The sequence below is a fragment of the Pan troglodytes genome, chromosome 11, assembly GCF_028858775.2.
Source record: "Pan troglodytes isolate AG18354 chromosome 11, NHGRI_mPanTro3-v2.0_pri, whole genome shotgun sequence".
NCBI classification, from domain to species: domain Eukaryota; kingdom Metazoa; phylum Chordata; class Mammalia; order Primates; family Hominidae; genus Pan; species Pan troglodytes.
In genome coordinates, this window is record NC_072409.2 from 36,715,396 (window position 1) to 36,727,507 (window position 12,112).

General features: G+C 35.9%; 1 protein-coding gene across 1 annotated transcript in view; it reads left to right on the top strand.

Annotated features, from left to right (window-relative positions):
• Positions 1-12,112, top strand: part of GRIN3A (glutamate ionotropic receptor NMDA type subunit 3A) — a 170,471-nt gene that overhangs the window by 37,231 nt on the left and 121,128 nt on the right. The window lies entirely within an intron of this gene.

The following is a 12,112-nucleotide window of genomic DNA, read 5'->3' on the forward strand; positions in this document are numbered from 1 at the left end:
TGAACCTAAAAGTTAAAAGAAAGAAAGAAAGAAAGTTACCAGGCACTTCAGAAACTAATTCTGGGCCCACCTCACTTAGATTCATAGTAATCTGAGCTTTATTTCCCTGTGAAAAAAATAAGCATTTCCAACATATACCCTTAGGGGCAAATCTGGGGCAAGAAGAGGGGAGAAGTTTCGCGGTAGTTGTCCATGTTTCCTTCTCCCATCCTCCATGCCATGAGTAATTGTGTCTCTAACTCCAAGTAAACAGAGACCTAATTGCTTTCTCTTTTATGCAAAATACTAAGGTACTTTCTAGGATCCATAATGATAATAGATGTGTTATTTTAGCATTTAAAATCTTGATAAAACTTCTGACATCTTTCTTTGTCTTTTTTCTTTCTCTTAACATTTTCTTCTTTATTTACTGTCATTTCTATTTTTACTTCATTAGGATACCATTCTATGTGGATTACTGAAATTTCAGTTATGTCTCCAGTTCTATAATGGTACCTCGCTTTAGATAGCAGATAAATAACTGAAAAGTTGACACAATATTGATACATTCTTATATTGAATTATTTTAAATATATAAAATATATATCAGTGTTGAGCATTTAAACAAATTCTATTTTGAATAATTCATAATAATTGTATTATGAATAATTTATAAAGCACAATAAATATTTTCCACCCAACCATCTTTAGTACAAAGTAAATGAAGGACACACATTGAGTTTGCACATATCATGATTTGCCTGTATTTCCAGCCAGTGCCTCAGACATGTATACACTTGAGCAATTTTGTGAATTCTTTCAGCATTCAGGTGCCAGTTTTCTGATTGACATCAGAAAAGATCTGTGCCACCTGATAGAATACGATTTTATGGGAAAGCAAATCATAATTACTCTTGCCTCTAGGTAGAAACCATATGTGTCAACTTGGAAGGAAAATGACTCATAAAAAATAGACATACTCTTCAGCCAAAGGTCAGCCTTCTTCCTGTAAATCTAAACTATACATCACCATTTACCCATTTATTCATTCAATCAGCAAATCTCTTCTGTGAGTCTGTCATTTTCTGGACACTGTTATTTGGAATTTTACTATATAAAACAGCATCTCTGTCTTCTGAACAGTCCAGGGAAGGAGAGAGATGAGTAGACTAATAATGACTATACCATGTAATAAGTTATTGGGGGTTGTAGATGAAGAGAGACAGGTAATACACTTTGAGAATGAGGCAGGAAAGGGATGTTTAACCGCATAAGAAACCTGAACACAGCCTTGAAAGTTGACTGGGAGTTGACGATGCAAAAAAAAAGAGGCAAAGCAAGTTCTGGGCAGAGAAAATGACTTACCCGTGGATGTAGAGGCAAGAGAACTTGGAGCACTTGGGGAATTCCAAGTTTTTTTGGAATGGCTTTGAAGGTCATCAGAAACTAAGATATATTTAGACAATTGAACAAACAGGACAAGAAACACCACTGTTGTTCTTCAAAGAAGATAAGTACGACAGCTAGAATACATGGGGATATATAACAGTCTGCTGTGATGGCTCATGCATAGTCTGGGAAGGGAGGCAAGAGATCCTGAGTCTTCAGGATCATCCACGACCCAGACAAGAAAGATATAAAATAAATCATCAGCATTATGAATTTAGCGTTTTGAGATGCTAGACTATGATATAAGGGCTGGTTAGCAATTCTCTCTTTATCCAGAAATACAGTCATGTGCTGCATAACATTCATGGACCACATATACAACAGTGATTCTATAAATTATAATGGAGCTGAAGAAAACCTATTACCAAGTATTTACTATACTGTTTATTGTTATTTTAGAGTTTATTCCTTCTACTTATTTTTTTTAAGTTAATTGTGAAACAACCTCAGGCAGGTCCTTCAGGAGGTATTCCAGAAGGCAGCATTTTTATCATGGGCAATGACAGCCCCATGCATTGTCATTGAAGACCTTCCAGTGGGAGAAGAGGTAGAGGTGGAAGTCAGTGATATGGATGATCCTGAACCTGTGTAGGCCTAGGCTAATATCTGTTCATATCTTTATTTTTAACAAAAAGTTTTTAAAAATAAAAACAAATTAATACAAAAAAACTTATAGAATAAGGATATAAAGGAAGAAAACATTTTTGTACAGCTCTACGATGTGTTTTATACTGTGTTATTTCAAGAGTCAAAAAGGTTTTTTAAAAATTAGAGTTACATTAAACTAAAGTTAATTTACTACTGAAGAAAGAAAACTTTCTAATAAATTTAGTGTAGGCCAGGCGTGGTGGCTCACACCTGTAATCCCAGCACTTTGGGAGACCAACGTGGGCAGATCATAAGGTCAGGAGATTGAGACCATCCTGGCTAACATGGTGAAACCCCATCTCTACTAAAAATACAAGAAATTAGCCAGGCGTGGTGGCACGCACCTGTAGTCCCATCTACTTGGGAGGCTGAGGCAGAAGAATCGCTTGAACCCAGGAGCCGGAGGTTATAGTGAGCCAAAGATCCCGCCACTGCACTCCAGCCTGGCTGAGAGAGCGAGACTCTGTCTCAAAAATAAATAAATAAATAAACTTTGTGTAGCCTAAATGTACAGTGTTCAGATATATTTAGATACCATTATGTTGTAATTGACTACAGTATTCATCATAGTAACATGCTGTTCAAGTCTGCAGCCTAGGAGTAATAGGTTATACTATGTAGCCTAGGGGTGTAGTAGGTTATGCCATCTAGGCTTGTGTAAGTGCATGCTATGATGTTCATATGATGAAATTACCTAATGACAGTACCCTCATCGTTAAGTGACGCACGACTGTAATAAGGATCTCTCAAGGTCCCTGCTTTCTTTGTCAGTCTGTGCTCACTGGACTACTCTAGGAAACGTAATAATAGTCTTTGGAAATTCTTTCCATTTTAAAGTCTAAAAGCTTTTGATGTAATATGCAAGCATCTCAAAGAAAATAACACCAATAGATGCTAAGTAATGCTAACAAAATGAGCATATTAAATAGCAAACAATTTCAGGCAGAAATAATTTCAGGATTCTTACAGTAAATCTTATGTAAACCCAGAAAATGTATTTGACTAGATTTGGACTTTTTTTGCATTAACTATATTAGTAATTAATGTTTCTGTCCTCATAAGACATGTGATTGTATGTTTGTCACAGTGGAGAAGAAAAATTAGTAACTTCATAAATCAGTGTGTTCTTTATTCCTCTCTTAAAAATGGCAATTATTTTTGGCTTAAGCATTACAGAGAGGTGTTGGAGTGTGCATGTTTTAGCTAAGCCAGAATCTTTCCTTTAAAATTCAGGAGGTAAAATTAACCACAAGTATCATTTATACATATTAAAATTAAGTCATACTCATTAAAAATTATATTGAAGACAGATGATCTCAACTCATCAAATTATTAACCTTTATAATAGAAAGAGAAATACCTCTAATTCACTCCTGCCCCTTAATTTGTGGCATTCTATAAACTGTACAAGAGTTTGATATAGGTGAGCTTTAAGTTCCCTTCCAAACCAAATGACAAAGTCATAAGTGCACTAATTGGTTTCTGGTGGACTGTTGAAACTAAGTATTTCTGCCCTTTGTGATTATACTGGGCTTCAGTGGATGCAGGCAATGATTTGACAAGTGAGTTTACAACAAGGGCCAGATGAAACCCAAATGTTATATTTGAAAAGTAGCCAACCAGACATTTTTTTCATTTCTTATTCCGTAACAATGCTCACGTAGCCCTTCCTGAAAGACACAGACCTGTTCATTTAGGATTCATTGTCCTGGGCCTGAGGTCCTCAGAGCTGCTTGAAGAGCCTTTGAGTTTGATTACTAATTCATGGGAAAGTATTGCCTCTGTGACCAAAGACTTTAAGAACTAAATTCAACATTCTCAATGTCTCTTTACTTTCAACCATGATTTGAAAGGTACAAAGAGTTAACTATACTGATGTATTCCACAATTAAAGTGAAATAAAATGTCATTGCAGCAAAGTGTAATCATAATTAATAGATCACAAGTTTTGAAATAAGGTGTTAAAATAGAAATGTATTGAGATACTGCTTAATGTCATACTAATACTATTTCTAGTGTTAAGCTCGTCAATGTCAGGTAGCAAGCAATGAATATGAATCAATAAAAAGTGTTTGAATTCTCAAACGAAATAAGCCATTATACAGTAAAGCTGATTTAATAATTATGAAATTATTCTGAAGTGATAAACTGATATATATAAAAGGCATATTACATCACAATTAGTTGAACTGTGATTTTGACATACAAAACATCCTTATATCAATGTTTTAAATGTCTTGAGAGTATGGAATTGAGAGAAAAAGTTTATGTCAATTATGGTATCAGTTCTAGAGGGTCTTTAAAATAAAAATAATCAGCATTTAGCTGAGTTTTCATTCTTAATGCAATAAAGCAAATTAGCATGTGACATATGCCATCTCTTAATAATAGTTTCAGGCTGCATTGACATAAAGTAATCAAATTTCTATAGGGAATTTAACTTGCATGCTAGACAGTCTAATTATCTGGTGCATATTTCAATAGTTCCCATTATAAGAAAATATGTCCAAGTTTGTCACAGAGAATGTCTATAACAATGATGTTAATATTCAATAAATTTTAATTATCTTGTAAATCATCTGCCTGTGTATGTTCCTTCCGATGTTACTTAATTTGACCAAAACCAAGGTGGTGAATTAGGAACTAAAATCAGTCCTAGAGCAACATCTTTATTCCAAAAGTTCTTAAAATTCAACAAATAATCTTACTCTTTATGATATACAGATTAAGAAGTTGGCATCAGATTTGAAAATTATATCTAGCTTTAACATCCTACTGCAGAAATGCCTCTTTCATCCCTGACTGAGTTATTGATTCCACCATTCCTACTGTCCAGGAAACAGATAAGCAAATGCATTATGTCTTCTATTTTTATAATATACTCCACTTCATAAAGCACTTTCACATGCATAATATCATGTGGTCCCCACATCTCTCTGAAGTAGTTGTTTGACAATTAGTATTATTCCCCTTTCAAAGTTGAAAAATGCAAGTCCAAGTTCCTGACAAGAGTCCGGATCTCTAATCCGGTCCTTACCCTCCTCAATGCTGCTAATGCTGGTCTATTTCACCTATGAGATAGTCTCTGATATATTTTACTCTCATGAAATGAAATTGTAACATGCTAGGTAGGCTTTCTCTTTAGCTCAAAGCATATTAAAAGAGAATGCAAGGGAGTAATGAAGGTAGGCACAGTGACATAGCAAAAGGGATAGCAAGTACCTAACACTGGCAAGAAAGAGAGAAAATGCATTTTCTAAAGAGGCTCGAGAGCTCCAGCATTTCCAAAAGCTTGGCTCCACTTGGTTCAGTCAACATGGAAACCAGTTGTCTCTGTAGCCTCTGAGCACATTATGGTCTGGCTTCCAGGCATAATGACTGGTGTTGACATCAGAATACTACGAGTCATTGGGAAAGGATCAATTATGCCAGCACAAAGAAGTTTGCTAATGATAATTAACAATAGTAAAAATAAGGCTAATATTTACCAAGCACTTACTACGTGTCAGGCATGTGATGAAGCTTCCTTAATTGTCAGGTTCTGCTGTCACATTTCCAGCCACCTCCTCTCTTTCCACTCATCTATGGTCCTTTGACCTCCACCTGCAGACTTGGTCTTGCTCTAGTAACCAGGGCTAGTCTAAAATGTAGGCTTGGAATGAAGATATTTGTCTCAAAATTAAAACTCAAAAATTACATCACCATTCCTTTTAGACTGGCTCAAACTGGGGGCCTTATTTCTTGTCTGGTACTGTCTTATTCCTAATCTATTCCTCAATTTGTTTCTTGGTGCTGATAATACTGCCCCCTAGATTTTAAAATCCTGAAAGAAAAGACCGTATTGATTATTTTCACTACTGTAGTCTCAGCAGTCAGTAGCCAGTGCCTGACACAAAATAGGTACTCAAGTGCTTGTTAAATGAACTGAATGCACCACCACTCTAGCTCTTGCACATCAGGTCTCTTAGTGTACACTTCCTAATCTCAACATGGTCACCATCATTATAAACTAACACTTTCTGGGTATGACTGTACTGATGCTTTGCATACATGCTATTCAATCTTTACAAAACTTATAATGGTACTTTACAAAACAGTACCATTTTCATTACGCAAAAGAGGAAAATGGTTTTCACAAGATCTCACATATATAATTGGTAAATCGAAGAACAATAATTCAAATGAAGATGTGAGTGACTCCAAATAAAGCCACCTCTTTCTAGACGCTCCTAAAGATTGCAGTGACTCTCTGAAGTTCTGACCAAGGTTTTGGATTTCATTGCTTACTAATAGTCTTTCTTTATGTCAAATGCCCACATTTCTAATGATTATCTGTTCTTGGATTACCCTTCCCCATGTTGGAACATCTTGCCTGAACAGACTGCCCTCCTAAGTCACCATATGACTAAATATCTTCTGTAGCCATGCCCTTTGATCAAAGCTCTCTCATTCCCAAGTATGTTGGTGGCATTTTTTAAGCCCCAAAAGTTGTATTTGTGTGGGGCATAATTTATATGAGTGGGCTGGGAGAATAGGACCCAGAGAATGAGTGAGTCAAAGGCTTTCAAGATTACCAAGGTTTGGGTGAGAGAAACAAAGCGTAACCATACTGAACAAAAGGCAGAAATGGGATGATGTGTAGATGAATGAGTTGGGTATCAATAATTAGGTGGAATTATCATGGGAAAAAAATCCATGATTAGAAGCTTGGTGCAGGTAGCTTGAGTGATTATCAACAATCAACCTGTTATGCCCGACACTCCTTTCTGTAAATCATCCTGAGGCTCAGAAGGATTGGTTAGCTCAAAGAATGTAATATGCATGCTTCTGCTATTTCTTCTGCCTGAAGACATGCAATTCTTTACCCATGGCCTGGTATATAATGGACTTTAAAATAATTTGTTGTATGAATAAATAAGCTGGCTGTCTTTGAAGACAGTGGTGTTGTGCATGCCAACACTTTCTTCTAATTGTGTATACTCTATTTTAAGAAGTGGGCCCTGTTCCAGATCACCAAACCTTTCAGCCTTTCCAACACTGCTGCAATGAAATAGACCATACCTAGCATTGCCAGCAATATTATGTCAACTGCACCATGCAGTGATAATCCTGCCTTCTGAAACATTCATTATATTGTACTACTCTGTTATATATTCTTTAATATATCAGCCCCTCAAAAATCCTGAGAGATATGTGCTAAGATCTTTGTTGACATCCCATATGTGGTGTTTGAACATAGTCTAGAATATAATTTTGACCATGAAATTCAGTAGAATTGAAGTGAAAACTTTAGGTGAGCTTTTCCAAACTTGCTTACTCTACCAAACACAAAACTGATGTCATTAATTATGCAACTATCATTATTTTTTAAAGTGTTGTTCATGAAGAAATACAAGTTTCATCATTTCACAAGAATTGCTACATATGGGAGGATGAGCGAAGAAAACAGCTGGGAAGCCATGTGCACACTGGGCAGCAGGCTGGAGACTCCCTGACTCCCATGGCCCAGACACACAGGGAATGTCATTCTAACTCATGCCTCAGACACCTTAAAAGTGGCATTATTCCATGTGCCTTTAGGATTACTGGCAAATAATTGGAAATTATTAAATCTACAAATGTCAAGGATCTACTGCACATGTTGCTTTTATCAAGTAGAGGGAACAGTATAGAATAATAGGTAAAAGCACAGGCTTTTGAGTCCAACAAATTGTGGTTTTGAATTCAGGCTCTATTTTTTTTTTCTTTTAGACAGAGTCTCACTCTGCACCCAGGCTGGAGTGCAGTGGCACAATCTTGACTCACTGCAACCTCTGCCTCCAGACTCAAGCAACTCTCGTTCCTCAGTTTCCTGAGTAGCTGGGATTACAGGCACGTGTGACCCCTCCGGGCAATATATATATATATATATATATTAGCTGAGATGGGGTTTCACCATCTTAGCCAGGCTGGTCTCAAACTCATGACCTCAGGTGATCTGCCACCTCAGCCTCCCAAAGCACTGGAATTAAAGGCATGAGCCACTACACCTGGCCCAAGCTCTATTTCTTAGTAGCTGTGCCACCTTGGGAAAATTACTCACTTTTTCTGAACCTTGATTTTGTCTTCTATTAAAGGGGGATGATCATTGCAGTCACCTCATGAGGCCATTGTGAGGATGAAATAAAATAATATGCATAATGCACTAGGGACATCAGTAGGTATTAGCTCTTCATTTGTATAATTATTATTAAATTACAATTTCTGGGCAGGGACTACACCTTATGCTTGTCTGTGTCCTTAATGTAACCATAAAAATAGTTAATTTATTTAAAAGCCTGGGCTGCTAAAGGAATAATCTTTAATTTTCAGAAGAAAAAGTCTTCTGTATAATATAGGTCAAATGAGATGTGTGATAATGAGAAACAGAAAACCTCCTGCAGCCTCTTTGGCTGAGGAGAAGTGATAGCCGTGTAGAAAGCCTGTTCTGAGCCTCTCAAATGTATTTAGTAATCAGCAGACGGATGAAAGGAAGGAAATTTCATCTCTGGTAAAAGTAGTGGAAACATTATATTCACTTGAGCTTTTTGGGCTTTGACCTAGCTCATTTGGTTCCCCTTGCCCAGGAAAGAGCTGAGAGAATTGCATCTTTTCTCTTCTCTTAAACCCAGCCGCATCACCTCTTTTATTCTGTCAGGGAATATCTCAAAGCTCTGGGGCAAACTTTCCTGCAGGCAATCCTGTTTTTGAAACTCTTACTAATCCACAAACTAGCAGAATCTGTGCTCTCTGAGAGAACAAAGACTGATGAGGGATCTCCAGGAGTTGGCACCAAGAATTCCTTAACTTGCATGCTGACTGGTACTGGAGCTTGTTACTAAAGAAAGAAGAGTTGGGGGTGTGGGGAGGACTCTACTGTAAACATAGTATCTCCCAAATAAACAGCCCCTCCCAACATGATACAGAGCACTTCTGTTTTCCTGCTGAGAAGTTGGTGTAATTTATGTTTGTAAAAGATATCTATTGCTGAGACCATTGTATGAAAATAGACAAGAAAAAGGAGAAGGAGCAAAAGCAAAGAAAAATACTGTATTGCAGTCAGTCACTTCCAACAGTGACTAAACTCTGTAAGTCAATTGTAACAACTACTACTTATGGGCCCTCACTCTGCGCCAGGCACTTTCCATGCATTCTCACGTTCTTACATTTAATTCTCAAAATGAATCCATAAGTTAGGAAGTAGCATTGTCCTCATTTTAGAGATGAGGGAGGTATGACTCAGAGATGCTAAATGACTTACAGAAGGCCACATGGTGCATAAATCATGGAGACAGAACTTAAGCATAGGTTGCCCTGACTACTAAGTCCTAACCTCTATACTGCTTCTCAAAAGAGGACAGAAAAGCCCAACTGCTGAAGAAGACAGTGGCCCCACCAGCAAGGAAAACTTGGAACTTAAGGACACTGTAGAACCTGCTGAAGAGGACAATGCAGAATCGCACAGGAAATATAGAAGCAGGTGGTGGCTCCAACCATTTATCTGAGACTAGGAAGACAATACCCAGTCAAAGAAGAATGGATGGTCAAAATGAGACTACATTTTTAGTTAAATGTGTTTACTTTTATAAATCATTATATATATTTACCTATATAGTGATCAATTGTTTTCAAATACATCTCATTTTCTTCTTAAGTCCCAATTAAAGAATGCTTGTATAGTACAAATACTCGTCTCTCCCAACCCCTACAAATCATAATTACTAAATTAATATTTCCTAGTTTCTTCTTCCTCTCCTAGTTTTGCTGGACCCTATTATTTCATTTACAGTAATTTTCATGACTTCTAGTTATAGGAAGTGTTTATTCATCTAGTTAGTTACATATTGTCTATCTCTCATCCACTATAGAGACAACAAGAAATGCCATGCAGAGGTCATGGCTCAAGGTAGGAGCTTAAAATTATTTTTCATGATTGAATAAGTGTTCAGTAAAGTATTCTATTTCCTTATTGACTAGTAAATGTTTTATACATTTGGTGAACATTAACTCTTTGTCTACCCAATTTATTACTAATATTCTCTTGTTTTTCATGTTCCTTTATTTTTTATGATAGGTGTTTAAAACTAAAAATAAGGTATGCTGTGATAATTTAATGTTTTCCTTTATTATTGTAATTTCTGATACATATTTACCTTTTGGTCTATCTTTTAATGATTTGATATTGTACTTTTAGCTCTTTAATGGCCTGGAATATATTTTTAATATATGATGTAATAAGAAATTTAATTGTTATTTTTCTAACTACTCTATTTTCTCAAATTCTAATCTCCTATTTCCTTCCCTATTTCTTTATTATTTTAATTTATAACATAGTAATTTAATATATTTAATTGACTTACTTTTTTATACATTAGCATTTGCTCCATTTATTTACCCATTAGTATTTCCCTGTTTTAATTATTATTGCTTTATAAAAATGACATTTTCTAATGTGTTCTAATATCCTCCAAAGCAAGGCCTATCATTTTCTTTTTCCAAATATTTTTACCACTCTTGCCTGATTTTTCTGTATATGGAACTTTAATATTTTACAGTCTGATCCGTAGCGCGTTAAGCAATCTTCTCCCACACCACTGAATGATTCTTTGATGCCTTGAACCAACTTCTTGGTGACTCCTCTCTCCCTGCAGCTCTGCACTTACTTGAGATTTCATTCCACGAGTGCATGGCAGCATGCACGTTCCCCAGCCATATTTCCTGCCCTATTCTTTTGGAAATTTCAGGCTCTGAAACAATGTCTAACCAGATTATGATGGAACAAAACCTGCAAAATTAATGGAGTAGAGTGGACTTTCATCTCCACTAGAAATGAAGATTCAATTCAAAGTGTAGAAAAATTACATTTTAAAATCTTTTAAATTACCTATTTAGCTTGACATATATGGTTTTGTGTATACAATATGAATACTAATATAGCTACATTAAAGTATGTGATAATATAAATAATATACCATAATATAATAAATAGCACACTTATTTAAGGGAATGAGAATTATCAGTACTATTTAAATTCATATTTTCTCCCTCCCACCTCTCTCTTCTGAGCCTGTTCATTTTAATATGGATAAATTGAATGTACCTATAAGGCAGTTTCACTCTATCTGCATGATAGAGACAGGCTTCCTACTTCTTGAGTTGTTCTGTTCCTGGATCTCTGATTTAGGAGAAAAATAATATGGAAATTACTTTTAAAATCTTTATATCTTCTTTCAGGCCATGAGCTTGCTCTTTTGCAAACAACAAACCATATGTAAGACACAGATTTTCCTTTTCAATTTTACTCAATAGGTCTTGTTTAATTTTTGTCCTGGATTTTGACAAAAATTTTACTATCAGGCTTGAATTTTAATGTTATAAGTTTTCATAATCTTTGTGTGTGTGTGTGTATGTGTGTGTGCACATGTGTATGCATGTGCATATGTGTGTGCCTTTGTCCTTATATGGGGAGAAATTGGAAAACACTGCATCTGAGGCTGCTAAATAAATAATATCTCATTAGGTGCTTCTAAACTATCATTTAATAATTTTCTGAAAAAATATGTCTCAAGTTTGTGTAAGGATTAACTTCAACATCTGGAATTTCTCAGTAGAGTTGTTTGTAGGGGTGAGTGTGATTATATGAATTAATCATTATCCATTGTGGGGGTCTTCATTTCACTCCCATGTCTCTCTCTCTCATGCCTATTGGATTTGTTTCTCTGTCTAATACTAAATGCTCAATATGATTAGCTAATTCAACTTCCTATTTAGCAAGAAAGCAACAATGTCATCGGTGACTCTTAAGCCATATTATTGATTTTTAAATCTGTCCTATGGGTGATTCGGAGGTTATGGTGCAGGAGAATGATATGGTCATATTTGTATTTTAGGAAGAAAACTGGCAACAGAATAGGGAGCTGAAGCCAAGAATACAGTTGGGAATAATTTGTTCCTCCTAGCTAAATGTGGAGCTTGCCTTCCATTGCTTTTTGCTTCTAGAAGAGGATTAAGACAGAGG